The sequence below is a fragment of the Oncorhynchus clarkii genome, chromosome 11 (assembly GCF_045791955.1).
Source record: "Oncorhynchus clarkii lewisi isolate Uvic-CL-2024 chromosome 11, UVic_Ocla_1.0, whole genome shotgun sequence".
NCBI classification, from domain to species: domain Eukaryota; kingdom Metazoa; phylum Chordata; class Actinopteri; order Salmoniformes; family Salmonidae; genus Oncorhynchus; species Oncorhynchus clarkii.
In genome coordinates, this window is record NC_092157.1 from 3,378,178 (window position 1) to 3,383,410 (window position 5,233).

At 40.2% G+C, this 5,233-nt stretch overlaps 1 protein-coding gene across 3 annotated transcripts in view; it reads left to right on the forward strand.

The window, feature by feature from the left end:
- LOC139420126 (junctophilin-1-like) overlaps window positions 1-3,499 on the forward strand; it is an 83,784-nt gene extending 80,285 nt beyond the window's left edge. For all 3 annotated transcript variants that reach the window (XM_071169867.1, XM_071169869.1, XM_071169868.1), the window contains one exon: window positions 1-3,499. This exon is cut by the window's left edge and continues 510 nt beyond it. The gene's annotated coding sequence lies outside the window, so the exon portion shown is untranslated.
- Window positions 3,500-5,233: the final 1,734 nt, after the last annotated feature.

Sequence of the window (5,233 nt, forward strand, 5' to 3'; positions counted from 1 at the left end):
CCTGTTTCTGTCTGTCTTTCTGTCCTGTTTCTGTCTGTCCTTCTGTCCAGTTTCTGTCTGTCTTTCTGTCCTGTTTCTGTCTGTCCTTCTGTCATGTTTCTGTCTGTCTTTCTGTCCTGTTTCTGTCTGTTCTTCTGTCTATCCTTCTGTCCTGTCCTTCTGTCCTGTCCTTCTGTCTGTCCTTCTGTCTATTCTTCTGTTTGTTCTTCTATCCTGTCCTTCTGTCCTGTTTCTGTCTGTCCTTCTGTCTGTCCTTCTGTCTGTCCTTCTGTCTGTCCTACCAGGGACACAGAGGGACTGACTGACTTTAACTGGGCCAGTGTGGAGAAGCGCTTTTAGTTGACAGAAGCTAACAGCTGCCTTACTGTTTGACCCTCTGACGTTTTGATAGGGAGAAGTGAGCACAGCGAGGCCAGAGGACTGTTGCAGAGAGGTGCACGTTCCAATGTTCCCACATTCTGAGTTCTGAGGTTCTAAGGATCTAGTGCTCCAAGGTTCTAGTGCTCCAAGGTTCTAATGCTCCAAGGTTCTAGTGTCCTGAGGTTTTACGGTTCTGGTGTTCTACGGTTCTGGTGTTCTACGGTTCTAGTGCTTTAAGGTGCTAGTGCTCCGAGGTTCTAAGGTTCTAGTGCTCTAAGGATCTAGTCCTCAAAGGTTCTAGTGCTCTGAGGTTCTAGTGCTCTGAGTTTCTAGTGCTCTGAGGTTCTAAGGTTCTAGTGTTCTGATGTTCTACGGTTCTAGTGTTCTAAGGATTTAGTGTTCTGAGGTTATACGGTTCTAGTGATCAGAGGTTATAACCAGCCCTTGCTGCAGGAAAGCAGATGTACTGTACATTAGCCGTCAGTCTTACTCTGTTAACCAATTACCGTCAATCTCAGCTCCCTCTAGGCTTTGACACACTCCCAGTACGTGGTAATGTTTTGATGACATTGTGGTTTTTTGTTATGGCTTTAGGACTTGAATTAGATCCGCTTTTACTAACGTCCGCGTTTGTTTTGACGGGGTCAGGGGTGGAACTGCATTAGAGCTGTCAAATCCACAAGTGGCTCCCGGCATTATACCTAAAGCGGACCTTGCCATTGGCTGCACAGAGTCGCATTAACAGAAATCCCATGCAGCCTTGTCTGTAAGTTCAAACACTGGAATATGAGATGTAATCTACACCTCTGTTAGGATGATCAGAAACCCTCATTATTTAGTTGAATGATTTTTCAATTTGAGCGTCATTATTTCTATCTGGCCACACTTTCTCCCTCTGAACGTCTAACATCAGTGGAAATGGGTGTGGCTTCATGACAATTATCAAGAGCAGCTGTTCACCGATTTGACGGCTCCAACGCAGTTCCACCCCTGACACGGCCAAAACATCAGCAATGTGGGCGTCGGCTATCACCTGATTGAGTCTAGGCCTTCGTTTCAGGTGTTTTGGTTGGTTGCCTGCAGTCGTAGACGTGTAGTTAACAAATACAAAAAGTGACCTACTACTGATCGTCTTTCACAAGAGTCTTTTTCTTTTGGTATCATGAATGAACATCGTAACGATTTTATTCCTTCATAATGAGACAATTATATCCTAATTTTATTAAATGTGCAATATGATTTATTTTATTAAAGACGGATTATATATTTTGACAACAGAGGGTCTAGTCTATTGAGGATTTTAACTGTTTTAAAACATCTGCTTCTGTTATTTTATCATACAACAGGAAAGATGACCTGAGTAGATGGGGCAGGAAGATTAACAGTAGGATTTGAGGAAGGAAGCCACATTGTAGCCAGCCTATGACTGAAGGATGAAAAGTCTTATAAATTATGTCATTTTTTGGATCCAAAAGATTAACTGTTAATATCAGACAATTGTGTATGGGATTTACTTTGATTCTTCTTCTCTGCTTTCAATGTTAAAACCACTTAGCTGTAAAGAGGAAGTAAAGCAGTTGGCTGAGTTTAGTCCAATAAAGCCCTGTTGTTATTGTGATAAGGGACTAAAGTCCTCTTGCATGTCAGTGAGACTGATGAGAGTGAACGTCCTGGAATGATTCTCAGTACCAGAATTGATTCTAGAATTGATTATGTTGATTTTTATAACTAGAAATGATTCTATTGATTCTCAGCACTAGAATTGATTCTAGAATTGATTCTGTTGATTCTTATAACTAGAATTGATTCTATTGATTCTCAGAACTAGAATTGATTCTAGAATTGATTATTGATTCTAAGAAGAAAGTTGGTTTAGAATTTATTCAGGTTGATTTCAGGGGGTAATATGGGGTACCTATGGTTATGTGGTTAGGAGTGATGCTTTTAAAAAAATATATTGAACAGTCCTACTGTTTGTTTACCTCAGAAGAATATGAGGAAGAAGGGGGGGGGGGGGGGGGGGGCTCGTTAGGAGACGAAGGACGTGTCTTAATTGTGTTGTGTACTGTTGCAATCAAAAAGAGGGGATTTACTAAACGTGACACTACACTGTAAGTGTTAGTCTCTGTTGCAGGAACAGCATGATTTTATTTTAATAAAATACAATAAAAAACAAACAAACAAATGGAGTATGTAATATAAATAACATTTAATGTTATCCATTTCAAAGATGATTTATTTATTTGTTCATCAGACATGTTTCTGCTTGGAATATTCTGGTCTTTGTGAAAAAGGGAATGAAAAGTGACAAGATTATTATAATTTTTTTGCAATTTTATTTTTAGGATCCTACTAGTTTGCATGGCCTATTGATGAAACACTTGATACAAAAGCCAATATGAAGTGCAGTACTCCAAGCCTCTTTTGACATTGACTGGTCTGTGGATTCTGATTGGTCCTACGGTGTTCATGTCAAGTACGATCCACCACAATGGTTGACATTTAAAGCAAAGAAAAGATTCAACATTTTCTAACCGTAAAACAAGGCAACTTTTACATTGTGTTGAGTCTGTCCCATTCTTGTATGAACCACAGCGATGTACTGCAGTTTGATAAATACTTACCTTGGATCCATTTTCTCCCTTCCTTCTGTTTTCACAGAGCAGGGTGAGAGAGGTAATCTACCAGGAGTTAAAACAGGCAGTACTTGGGATATATTTTTTTTTTAAACCAACATTGCATATTGTAAACCTTTATATACAGAGAATATATACTATTTGTAAAGATTTCTACAGAGTATAATCCAGAAAATGGTATAAATTGGTATTTTTTTCTAACAATTTGCACTCCTGTATTTTGACAATGGATAATAACATGTTTGTAATGGGTAATGTAATGCACATACGGTAACATTTGACAGAAAAAAATCATTATTTTTAAATGGGTTGTAGGAGTTGATGTATTATTTGGGGGGGGGGGGGGGACGTGAAATGCAGATTACACTCGTTTGGACTGTTTTTACCAAATAATGAGGAACTGTGTGAGACTTCACAAAGTATGGTGTCAACCTCACTGATTTAGAGAGCAGTCTTTTTGAGATGTATTTCTGTGTATAACAATAAAGAAGTTATGCCTTGTACACTGTCCCATCTCTATTTGATTGTATTTTGTTGCTTCAATACTCCTGTACACTGGAATGTGTCTTGGATTAGACATCGGAGGCATTAGAATGTGTCTTGGATTAGACATCGGAGGCATTAGAATGTGTCTTGGATTAGACATCGGAGGCATTAGAATGTGTCTTGGATTAGACATCGGAGGCATTAGAATGTGTCTTGGATTAGACATCGGAGGCATTAGAATGTGTCTTGGATTAGACATCGGAGGCATTAGAATGTGTCTTGGATTAGACATCGGAGGCATTAGAATGTGTCTTGGATTAGACATCGGAGGCATTAGAATGTGTCTTGGATTAGACATCGGAGGCATTAGAATGTGTCTTGGATTAGACATCGGAGGCATTAGAATGTGTCTTGGATTAGACATCGGAGGCATTAGAATGTGTCTTGGATTAGACATCGGAGGCATTAGAATGTGTCTTGGATTAGACATCGGAGGCATTAGAATGTGTCTTGGATTAGACATCGGAGGCATTAGAATGTGTCTTGGATTAGACATCGGAGGCATTAGAATGTGTCTTGGATTAGACATCGGAGGCATTAGAATGTGTCTTGGATTAGACATCGGAGGCGTTAGAATGTGTCTTGGATTAGACATCGGAGGCATTAGAATGTGTCTTGGATTAGACATCGGAGGCATTAGAATGTGTCTTGGATTAGACATCGGAGGCATTAGAATGTGTCTTGGATTAGACATCGGAGGCATTAGAATGTGTCTTGGATTAGACATCGGAGGCATTAGAATGTGTCTTGGATTAGACATCGGAGGCATTAGAATGTGTCTTGGATTAGACATCGGAGGCATTAGAATGTGTCTTGGATTAGACATCGGAGGCATTAGAATGTGTCTTGGATTAGACATCGGAGGCATTAGAATGTGTCTTGGATTAGACATCGGAGGCATTAGAATGTGTATTGGATTAGACATCGGAGGCATTAGAATGTGTCTTGGATTAGACATCGGAGGCATTAGAATGTGTCTTGGATTAGACATCGGAGGCATTAGAATGTGTCTTGGATTAGACATCGGAGGCATTAGAATGTGTCTTGGATTAGACATCGGAGGCATTAGAATGTGTCTTGGATTAGACATCGGAGGCATTAGAATGTGTCTTGGATTAGACATCGGAGGCATTAGAATGTGTCTTGGATTAGACATCGGAGGCATTAGAATGTGTCTTGGATTAGACATCGGAGGCATTAGAATGTGTCTTGGATTAGACATCGGAGGCATTAGAATGTGTCTTGGATTAGACATCGGAGGCATTAGAATGTGTCTTGGATTAGACATCGGAGGCATTAGAATGTGTCTTGGATTAGACATCGGAGGCATTAGAATGTGTCTTGGATTAGACATCGGAGGCATTAGAATGTGTCTTGGATTAGACATCGGAGGCATTAGAATGTGTCTTGGATTAGACATCGGAGGCATTAGAATGTGTCTTGGATTAGACATCGGAGGCATTAGAATGTGTCTTGGATTAGACATCGGAGGCATTAGAATGTGTCTTGGATTAGACATCGGAGGCATTAGAATGTGTCTTGGATTAGACATCGGAGGCATTAGAATGTGTCTTGGATTAGACATCGGAGGCATTAGAATGTGTCTTGGATTAGACATCGGAGGCATTAGAATGTGTCTTGGATTAGACATCGGAGGCATTAGAATGTGTCTTGGATTAGACATCGGAGGC